Source organism: Lycium ferocissimum, chromosome 12 (assembly GCF_029784015.1).
Source record: "Lycium ferocissimum isolate CSIRO_LF1 chromosome 12, AGI_CSIRO_Lferr_CH_V1, whole genome shotgun sequence".
In the NCBI taxonomy this organism is placed as follows: Eukaryota; Viridiplantae; Streptophyta; class Magnoliopsida; order Solanales; family Solanaceae; genus Lycium; species Lycium ferocissimum.
The window spans coordinates 42161720-42173878 of NC_081353.1; the positions used below are offsets into that span (position 1 = coordinate 42161720).

At 35.4% G+C, this 12159-nt stretch overlaps 1 protein-coding gene and 1 long non-coding RNA gene across 2 annotated transcripts in view; one reads left to right on the forward strand and one right to left on the reverse strand.

Moving 5' to 3' along the window:
- Positions 1-12159, reverse strand: part of LOC132040000 (cyclin-A3-2-like) — a 112283-nt gene that overhangs the window by 7287 nt on the left and 92837 nt on the right. The window lies entirely within an intron of this gene.
- LOC132039817 (uncharacterized) lies at positions 4823-5660 on the forward strand. Its single transcript, XR_009410488.1, has 2 exons — positions 4823-5269; positions 5345-5660. It is a non-coding gene; the product is annotated as an uncharacterized LOC132039817 (long non-coding RNA).

Below are 12159 nucleotides of genomic sequence, written 5' to 3' on the forward strand. Positions count from 1 at the left end.
AACAGAATTTTGGGGCGGGCCTGCAACAGCAACAGATTGCAACAGCCCATTTAATAGTATCCGCCCTCTGTTTTATTTTGTTTATGCCTTAATTTTGTGCCTTAATTTTGTATTGCATAATTGATACCTCACTTTGTTTATTTGTTTCCTTAGATAAAATGAACCTTAGCAAAATTAGTAGGTTTAGTTTTAGTGATGGGTAGTTAGGAAGACTAACAATTAATTCTCCAAGTTTCATTCTCTTTTATTCTACGTTAAAATTATTTATGATACCTATAATATTTATCTTTCTTAGAATAATTGATTTACAAAATAGCACAATTATATATTTTAAGCTAAAAGGGATTATGATTTATACTCACTACTTAAAATTTCAAAACGCCCTAATATGCAAATATTAATCCCAGTGCATTTCATGAATGTTTTAGATTAATCCAATGATATATATATTTAGCCAAAACATAGTTAAATAAAGTTAACAAGAAAGAGAAAGAAAATCCCTCACCTTTTGCATTCTATTTATAAAATAGTTTAGATTATGTAAGCATATCTAACCAATTGAATCTTAAAACTTCATTTACATTATTTTACACCCTTTTGCATTCTATTTATAATAAGTCTAGATTTCCTCCACCACAATACTCATATAATGTCATTCCAAGTTTAAATTGGCTAGGTTTCCCCTTAAAAACTTCTACTTATATGCAAATCATTATACTTTGCCAGTCTCATTTAAAATAATATTATTATTTAAAGCTTAACAACATTTATAAGTTTTATTTTTAAGTGGACTATTATGTATTTCTACAAGTCGCATTAAATAGCATTATTATATTTTTCCTTTAAAACCTTAATAACATTTGCAACTTATTTTTTTAAGATTTGAGCATTATATTTAATCTAAATTAATTAACCTAAGTTTGGCCTATAAATCCAGAAGTTAACGGATCTAGAAGTGATGCCTAATCCCTTCCCTTAGGATAATTAGAAGGAAATCCACATAGTGTGGCAAACACTCAGCATGATAATCATATTTAGTAGCTACATTTTATTTTAATTACATCTCATAAAACCTAAATCTCTGCATATCAATTACACAATGCAACTATTCTTCTTTATTTCATCGTATCAATATTTTCCCCCTCAACCCCCCCCCCCCCTCCTCCCTCCTCCTCAATTCTAATTTGATGAGACACCAAATATGCTCCAATGATAGCGGGACGTCATTCCCATTCAAAACAAATACTTGTCCATAGCTTCTTTGGAGAAGCGAAGAAGGTGTACCGACGATTAAACGATCTATTTTGATTGTCGTTTATCGCTTCTTTGTTAGTCAGACATTACGCCCACAAGATCGTGCATCCCAAAGATAAACGTGTGTGCTTGTCCCCGCCGCCACCGCCCCTGCATCTCTTAGATCCGGTTGCCAGCAACGACGTGTTCAGCATGCCTCTACGCCGCCGTAGCTCCGTCGTGACCACCGCCCGCACATCCTCAAGCATCCGGTCGGTGTTGTTGTTGTTGTGGTTCATAGAGATAGTCTCTGCAATAGGTCGTTTTTGTTGGTTGTTGTTCTCTCTCTCTCTGTTGTTGTTGTTGTTATTGCGAAATTTTTGGCGCATCCAGTAAAATCGTGTAGTTAGGTAGGAGCTAGTGGTTGGTATTGTTGTATTCACGAATACGGCGATTGTATTCACTTTTTTGAGCTTTTTTTGGTCAAATGTTTAGAATGTATTCATTTTTTTAGAGTGTATTTGTTAATTTTGAATTGTGTATCTATATTTTTATGTATTTAGTTTTTGTTAGTATTCATCAATACAACGGAGTCTAAGTTATGAATCTGAATGGTTATTTAATGGATACGAGTGAAAAATGCAACAAAGTGAATACGGATTGAGTTGAATATATTTGATTTGAATACAATTTTATTACTAAAAAAATAAAATTGAATACAAACTTAATCGAATACAATCGAGGAATTTTGAATACGATTCCGCATGTTGGCTTGTTATTCATGGGGAAACACGAAATGTAATTAGCTAAAGTGTAGCTATGCCAAATTTTTAACCCTCAAAATGTAGTCATTTTTGTAAGTTTCCCTAATTAGAACCCTTACCTAGAATTAAACTTAAGCAGACCATTAACGGGTTTAGTTAGTTTTACCTTAGTTAATACTTAGGTGTCCTAATTCTGTAAAGTCAATTAGTGTGACTCTGCAAAACCAAGCATAGGAATGCAATGTTGTCTTTCATTTTGGCAGTCAAAATGGGGTATATAACAAATATAACGCTTGAATTGACGAAGATTTTTTTTTTCAAACTTTCAGTAAATGAACCGACCATTTCTTGTAAAAATTTCGTCAAATAGGCTTTTAAAATCAAGCAATATATAATATTACTAAAATATCTCCAAATCTAATTCAATCAGCTTTTTAAAGAGCCAAATTGAGATTTTTTTGAGGGCGGAAACGGAAATATACATATGTATTGTCGGCCTCTGTCTAAGAGCTTAACGGGCGACTCTTATTTCACCCCCAGTAGCATTAGGTTGAGGCTCTATCATTAGGGGGGCTTTGATGTCTACCTTCTACATCCGATGTCTTGTTCTTTATCCCGATAGGCATTTAAGCATGAATCTCTTCATAAGTTTCGAATTGGACGATTGCATCAAACTCCATATAAGTGGTAGCATCCTATGCTCTTTTTTTTTTTTTGGGGAAAAGACAACATCCTATGCTTGATTGGTGTTATGAGATGGGATATGTGCTGTAGTTTTTTTTTTTTTTTTTTTATTTTTAAATTTAGATATTTGTACTTAAAATTTATCATGTGCATGTCATTAATGATGATTAATATAAATATTTTAATAGTTTGCAGAGGTGGATCCAGGATTTAAATTTCAGGGGTTCAACCTTAAGATTTTTAGTATTGAACTCATTATATCTTTAAAGTTATGGATTCATATCTACTATTTATTAGAATTTTCATAATTTCTTACACATAAATTTATACTCCGCATCGAAAGTTAAGGGTTCAATTGAACCCCCATTTATTATGCTAGATACGCCCCTGATATTTTGTATATATAATATATTTCCCACAAAATATTTGAGTATGACTGTTATAGAGAGGTAATTTACAAAAAGAGTGTCTCATATAATGAGTGCCATTGCTGTTATAGAGAAGTAAAATATAACACGAAAAATCGGTTTCGGTAAAAATCCCCGGACGTTATAAAATGTTGATAACGTAATAGCGGAAATATAGAGAGGTTTGACTGTAATTCCTTTTACATACCACGGTGTCACATCACATGACAGTTTGGTGAAGTAGGGCTAGATTGAGCATTGCAACATGTCTTTGAAGCATATTCAGTTGGTTTTAATCCCATAGCACTTGAGCTTGGAGGTATTCATAAATGGCATCAAACCAAGACAGCTAGACATCATGCACATCCCTTCATCTGTTCTTTACATGATTTGTTTAGCTTCGTTTTCCCATATTGATGTTCGTCCAAGATCTGGTTTTCTTTTGTTTCTATTTTGCTGCATTTTCCTTTTCTTTGTAAGACTCTTTTTTGATTTATTTAATTACCTTGCTGGTGGTTTTGGGAAAAAAGAAGAAAAAGAAAGAAGGTATCACGGTTTCACGGGTCACCTTTTATACGTCTCCGGATGAGTTTAATACACACGACTTTTGCCCATGTGTCCAACACGTGCTTTACCAACAAAAGCATTTGAAGACTAAAAAGAAAGATGTATCTGACGCTTTAGTTGAATAATTTCAGAAGATGTGAATGCAAAGTGAAATTCAAGAATGTTTATACTACTATTTTTATTTTATTCATTTTAAAGTTAAACATATAATTAGATGGTTGAGATGGTTCGACCAATTTAAGAAAGCAAATATCTGAATTTTGGAATGATATAGATTCTACAAGTTTTATTGGATAAAGTTTTTGGACAAACTGAGCTGTTCTGATATTGTTAACATTCTTTACTTACTCCTGCATTTGTACACTAATATGTCAACTAAAATCATACCATTATGAATGAAGAAAGATAAATATGATCATACCTTTTCCGGTATAAAAAATAAAAACATCTCAACTTTAAAGTCTAACAAATGATTTCAGATTTTAACGGATTCCTTTTTCTTTATCTCTACTCTCGTTAATAAGAAGGTTCTACCAGTTTCAAGATTATCCCACCCAAAAATGAATAAAACTTAAGTAAAAAAGGCAAGCAATAATATTAAGATATTTTTAGAAGGTAAAAATGATTGAAAACAATAGAAACCGTTAGTTGTACATTAAAATTTGAAGGATTGTGATATTTTATTTAAATTTACATAGATCTGATATCTAGGTAATTCAACTTTTTGATGTAACAACTTTTAAGTATACTAGATTAGCACGGGCCCAACAAGACCTACCAAACTATTGCCAAGGCAGAATGTTGAGAATATTGGATACATAATGTATTAATTCCAAGGTTCTCCAACTAAACAACTAATATAGCTATGAGCGGATGGATCATCTTAAGTTTATACATAAATCCTATAACAATGTGAAATGTGGGAAAATCACAAGTCCATTTCATAAAGTATTCATTAATATTAAATTTCCCAAGAGCAGCCATTAAGGTTGCCCTTGAATTCTTTGACTGTAATAGGTTGATGAAGGCATGCTTTAGTATTGACAATTTCTTCAACTTTTCTTTGGTATACGTGCATTTCGTGCGCCACATGTGCATCTCGTGCGTTCCACGTGCATCCCATGAAATAAACATAGTTGAAATATGGCGGGGGAAAAATCACAGGTCCATTTCTCGTGGATGAAATGTACACATCGCTGAATACTAGCTCACTCCCTTCCAACTCTACTAGAAGAGGTATGATCCTATTTATCTTTCTTCATTGGTGTGATTTTACTTGAGATAACAATGTACTATTGCGGTATCCTTGGAGTTAACAAACAGCATAAGAAAACAACTGAGTCTTGAATTCACACCTTGTTGTATCAAACTACTTTGATTGTCAAATGCAGCAGATCATACCCCCACAATCCAACCCCCCTATAAATACTGCATCACTCCTCTCCTTCACTACCACACTAATCTACACTTACTTTAACTATTATCTACTATAATGTCTTCTGATCATGCAAGGTCTTCCATTGACGCTGGACTGACAGCAAACGGACCATTCCCAAAAGAGTGTTTCTATTGCCATTCTAGATTCAATCAAGCAGAGGATATATTTAGGTACAGGTACTGTTCGCTTTTGGTTTATTTTTTTTTTTTTAATATCAGATTTTTTGTGCTAATGTAGTGTAATTTTGGCAGGTCACTTGCATTCTGCACGAAAGAATGCCGTGACAAACAAATCGACGTGGACAAAGCGAACAAAAGGCCGGACTGCCCCTTTTGGCAGGATAACTAAGCACTTGGTGTCAATAAGAACCTAGTTTCTAGTGTTGTAATAGTAGGAACTTAGCACATAGTCTTAATAAGAAGTGCAAATCCTAGTTCCTAATGTTGTAATAGTAGTATTATTGAATGCTATTTGCAGATCAGACTACTGGGACTATGTCTAGTAGCAAGACCATTTCTATGTATGTTTTAAGTTTGGTAATAAAAGTTTGGCACTATAGTTTTTGCATGTCCTGAGTTATATTGCACAATCATACGAAACATCTACAATTTTTGCATGTCCTGAGTTATATTGCCTCTATAATAATGAAACATCTTAACATAATGGTTTTGTTGGAAAATATCAGGCTTAGGAAGTTCACATTATCTTTTTACTTGCAGAGCTCATTGGTTTAATTGGGTCAAAGCGCAGTACAACATATTGTTGCTTCCTAATTATTTAACTTAAAGAGTTCTACCTAATTATTTTAACGGTGAATTAGGACACCTATTTAACTAAGTAAATGCCTAAAATAAACTCCAATTTTAAAGGTCTTACTAACCTAATAAATTCTAGGTAAAGGTTCTAAATATCTTAGTGGGAAGGTCTTAGGCATCCATTAGAATCCGTTAACTACGGTTACCGATCAAATTTAGGTTAATTAAACATATGTGAAAAAATATACGTAGTACTTTGTAAGTACTGGAGAAATGTAATTAACTTGTTGAAAAAGCAACGTTTGGACTTTTAAAAAATAAGAACTTTTAATCACATTGGTTTTGGCTTTAGCAGTTTAAACAAAAAAGAAAAAAATAATAAACGTTACTTTAAAGTCTAAAAAGACTACTTTAAATCTAGGCCAAAGTTAGCTCAAAAGATTCTATAAAAAAAATCAGTTTTTATATGCAGATTCGAAAATTCCAAAAATGAACTTCCAGGTGAATATTGAACAAACTTTTCCAGATTCCAAAGGACGTTAAAATCTCATTTTTACTTTGAAAATGGCTTTGCTGCAACCTCAAAATTATTTTACTCAAAAGTAGGTTTTGATTTGTAAGAATGAACCAAGGCCAAGATAAAAACTGATTCTCTGTTTCCTAAAGAATATTTATGTTGCACCTTTTTGAAACTCTTATAACCATGAAAGAAATCTGTAGTTGAAAGAAATGAGGTCAACTAATGTTTTGGAAAAATATAACTACTTCTCAAGACTTCACTAAAAAATGATATCCCAAACCCCCCAAAGGTTCAAATGTTCAAAGGTTGATAATCTAAAATAAATCAAATAAACAGTCGCACACACAAAATAATCAGTTAAGCATAAGATGAGAAGAAACAAAACGCTGCAACCATTCCTGTCTCCTCCTCTCTTTTCTTGCTTTAGTTCGGATATTTTCCAGAGAGGAAGAAGAGTTAATGAAGGAGCGAATGCGGATTCCCGGTTTCCTCTTTGTTTCTGTTCGGATGTGCTCGAGGGAGCGAAAGAAGCGAATAAAATGGAGATGCACGTTGCAAATCTAGTGGCGGTGTCGAGTCTCAAAGCCAGACCACTTGGGCAGTGAGAGTCTTTCACGAAGACTCCATTTTGCTCCCAAAGTGTACATGTTAAAAAAAAAAAAAAAAAAGGAATAGGGAATAGCCAGATATATAACATTAACATTAGATTCAAGCAAAAACACATATGGGGAGAAATTCCATCACATGTTTAATGTTAACAGGTAGACAACATATACACCACTTCATGTACAATTAAACTAGTAAAAGAACGCATTTAGGCTTAGATTTAAGCTATGTCCGAGTCTGCAAAGTATGTAAAAAAAATTTAAACAAGGATGGGTTATGCTAATTAATCTATCACTTAATGGAATACTCCTAAAGATAGAATTTCTTAGGCAGCAACCTTAGAAGATGAATCAAGGCATGTTAGAGAATGAAGTGGTTCAACTTTTGTATGTAGAGAAATGGAAAGCCAAGCTAATTTCCATGCACAGCAAATCCATATATTAGCCTAAAAATTATCATTATTGTTCATACTTGCATTAAGTATTTGTAAGTAGCATGCACAACCAGCAACTAAATGAGCTATACACATCTTACGGTTTATGCACATATATTGGAGCTTAGCAATCGTTCTCTAGTTCTTTAATAAACCCAATTACAGATCTTTATTCATAAATAAGGTATTTAAATAAGGAGAGTCTAGATCATGCTTCCTATACTTGACTTATAAATGGTTCCAGTTAAGGTATTAATCTCTTAAAATTTCGGACTAAACACAGAAATCAATTCAAATTATGCGCAGCTAGTTAAATCAATAATAACAGACTTTATATGAAATCCAACTAGAGAAGAGAACTTAAGAATCAGGCTTAACTCTAATAACTGAAATACAATATATTTCCGAAGATTTTGCAATTCAGAAACTCCTTAAAAACCTACTGATTTACCACTCATTCATCATAGATCCAACAAAATGCAGTCAAATACATGTTATTTTCATTCGGATTTTGTGGCCTAAATACACGACACAAATGAATCCTAAGGCATGATTTCTAAAGAAAACAGAGTCTACAACATATTCATTTGAATCTAAAAGGAAAGAAAGAAAATAGCTAGAAAGAATTTTAGAGCTACAAACCACTTTTTATGGCGCAATGAACTGAGGCAGGGGTCCACAGATCCACCGGACTACAGACTTTGCTCACCAACAAAGCGACACAATCAAACAAAAGAAATCTATGCCGCAGCTAAAAGTCGACAGAGATCTAAAAAGAGATAAACGGGCAATGAAATCTGATGTGAATTTTATATTTTGAAAGATAAACGGTATGAAACAGAGAGTAATTTTTGGAAGTTTGGAGAGGGAGAAGCAGCAGCCAAAACTTGTCCGAAATGGACTCAAAGCAAGTATTTATAAGGCGAACTTAGGGTTTGCATAGATTTTGGGCGGGATTTCTTGGTCAAAGCTCCATTCAAATTCAAACGTTAGGATTTTTTGTATGTCATCGGATCAGAAAAAAGAAGGAAGAAGACGAAATCCATTAAAGCTCTTGTACTAAAAGGGCGAAAGAAAAATGATAAAGAAAATCAAGTTTGAACGTACCAATCAGAATTAAAGCTTTAGCCACGAGGTGTTTAGGGTCTTGCCCGAAATGGTGAGACCTCTACTGAGTTTTTGTTTGTAGCTCTTTGGAATTTTGCATGGAATGGTTATTAAGAGAGAATGGAGAGACGTTGGGTAGGAGCAGTTGTTTGGTTAAGAATATAGGCTTTTGGGTTCGGGCAATTCGCCCTTCGTTTTGGGTGGTCTTTAAATTTTGCCCCTCATATTTGAAATCTTTAAATTTTGCCCTTCGGCTAAAACCCATAGGTTCCAGGTTCGAACCCACGCGCAGTCAAAATTTTAAAAAAAAATCGCAAGGCAAGTTTAAATTTCGCTATGCCCCCAACGGCATACACTTGTGAAGGAATTACCAAAGTTATGCCGGACCCGGCATACTTATGCCTTATGGGCAGACTTGGCATAAGTATGCGGTCCGGCATAACTTTGATAATTCATTCAAAAGTTTATGCCGGATCCGGCATAAAAGTTTGCCCATTAAAAGTATGCCCCCACCGGCATAACTTTGTGAAGGAATTACCAAAGTTATGCCGGACCCGGCATACTTATGCCAAGTCTGCCCATAAGGCATGAGTATGCCGGGTCCGGCATAAAATGTGTAATTCCTTAACAAAAGTATGCCGGGTCCGGCATACACGCGACCCAAACCTTGTCTTGCGATTTTTTTTTTAATTTATGCTTGAGCGGGGGTTCGAACTCAGAACCTCATTATTTAGGCGCGAAAGTTCAAAGTTGCAATGCGGAGGGCAAAAATTAAAGACCAGCAATATGAGGGGCATAATTTAAAGACCACAAATATGAGGGGCAAAATTTAAAGACCACCCCAAAAGAAGGGCACTCCGCGCAAAAAAATGTTTGGGTTCTGCTTAGGTTGGTTATTATTTTGGGCTGAATATTAGAATGAGTTTTGGCTTTGATTTTTGGGCCTGCAGTTTGGGAATTGGACCATGGGTTTCGTTTGGGCTGCTTTGGTATTTAAATTGGCTGAAGTTGTTGGCTTTTTTTTCCTTCTTCTTTTGAATTTCTTGGAGCCTCATGGTTGAATAAAAAAACATTTTTAACCGTATTATATAATACCATGTAACATTAGCATATTAATATTAAATATATCTTCATAAAATTATAGTTGCTAGCACTTAAATAAATTATGACATATTCCAAAGTTTAGCGAAATAAAAATGCTATGGTAAAAATATTATAGCAGCTATTTATAAAGTGTAAAACTTGAAAAGTATTACTAGTTGATTAAGCCAATGAACATAATGTAACACCCCGTACCTTTAACTTGAACTGAAACGAACCCAGGCACCACCTGCGACACCATGTGCGATTCGCATGTGACACATGCGAGTCGCATAATGTGTCGCATCTGCTGACAGAGAGGTGCCAAGGAAGATGTAGTCTGTGCACCACATGCGACACCATGTGCGATTCGCATGTTACACATGCGAGTCGCATATGGCATCGCATCTGGTGACAGAGAAGTACCAAAGGAGACGTGAAGGTATGCAGCACCTGCGACGGTTTTGGTGCAACATGCGACATGCGACACCATGTGCGAACCGCACATGGTGCACAGGGTATTTTCGTCTGAAAGTTTTCCTCGTTTTTGGACATCCTATAAATAGGTTTTCTAGGGTCTGGGATGTAACACCTCGTAACTTCGGACGAAGCTTGAATCATAACATGATAATATAATGAAACCAATATGAGGGTTATAGGAAGTGTTTTGAAAACCAATTAAGTCATAAGAAATGTCTTTGGGAAAAACAAAGTTGAAAGCCACTCTACGGGCATGTTTGCAAGTGAGTTTATACAAGGTCTTACTTCCAACGATCATAACCCCATTATTAATTGAGAATTTGGGAAAACTTCCTTGATGAAAGTTGTAGAGCATTGAAATACCTTTCCAACGGTATCTTACGGGGGTCAAAGGGACATCTGTGTAAAAAGTTATGGCCATTTTACGACGAGGCTGTTCGACGAGAAAATCGCCTCTGTCACCGGATGCGACGGAAGGTGCGACTCGCAGACACGACATGCGACGCCACAGTCCGTCGCAAGTTGTGACAGAGATTTTGTCCGGACTTTTCTCGGACTACTTTAAATAAGACCCAACTCGACCAAAATCATATTTTCATCATTCTTGGTCAAGAAAACCTCTAGAATACTCTCTAACCTTCATCCACACGAAAATTCAAGGGAAATCCATAATCAATAACACCAAATCCATGAACCCAAATGTATGAAACCTAGCCAAGGTTCATCTAATTCAAGAAAACCCAAGGGAAGTGAAGTAGGGTTTTGGTGCTAGAGAAGTAACTCCACTCAAGACTTGTTCAACCACTATCTAAGGTAAGTTTCATGACTTTTTCATGATGATTAAAGTGTTGATGAGTTCTTGGGAGAATAGTAGATGGGTTTGATAAAGAGAATTATATGAACTATGATAGGGTTTTTGGATTGTTGACTTGGGATTGTTGTATTCATATGGGTGATGGAGAATGATGTTAATTACATCTAATTGAAATTGTAGAATTTAGCTAGAAGTAATAGAATGGGAAATTGGTGAAGAAAACACCATTAATGAGGGTTGTGGAGCTTCATGCCCACCAAGTGTTTGATAAAATGCTTAGATGACCAAAGCATGAATATTATTGCTAATATAGAATCCCTTTGACTTGTATTGCTATAGATCAAAGTTGAAAGGAGTGACGAACATTGTATTACGCTCAAAGGCCGGAATTAAGGTATGTGAGGCTAACTATCTACGTTAGGGAATGTTCGCCATGATTCTCCCTACGCCTCATTCTTCATACTTGTCCGCAATTTGACTCGGAATATAGTTTAGCCCTAGTTTCATGATATGATATAGAACTCGTATCTTCGGGTTGCGATTATAGAATCGTTCATGGTTATCACTTGAACATCATGAACTCGGCACGTAATCTTTATAGACTTATGCATTATTATCACATGAGTCTCGAGCGTGTATAACCGCTTATTTGCAAGAGTCCTATAATCGAAAACGCTTATCATGCTATCGGTATAGCCGATCCCGCTTTGTAAATTGTTAATGTTGAACACCTGTATACGTACTTTTGGGCCCTAGGCCACGATTTATGCATACGTATTGCTTGGGCCGAGGCCGCGCTTTTTGTGCACATTATTTGGGCCCCGGAGCCACGATTATATTCTACGCTTTACGGTGATTCTTCATCCGAACGAGTGAGTACTTAGCCTTCTTTCTGTTTAGTTGAGTTTCGGTTTCGATTTTATTTTATTGCTTCGGTTTTTTACATACCCGCACAATTCAAATGTCCGATGTCCCTTTTATTGTTTGGGGGCACATCTCGCGATGCGGTAATGATACACGAGTTGACGATTCGGCTAATTAGGAGGCACGTATCGATGCCAGGAGCCCACATTCCTTCGGGGCATTGTTAGCTATCCGGTTATTTCGGTTTATAGACAAACTTATCATTTAGTACTCTTAGAGGCTTCATAGACACAGTTCGAGAGTAAAATCGATATTTATTATGTTAGCCTTTGTTGTTGAAATGTTCGAGTTGTTTGGTTTAGCCATGTTGGCTACTTTCGATATGTTCGATTGTCTAAGTATTTCCG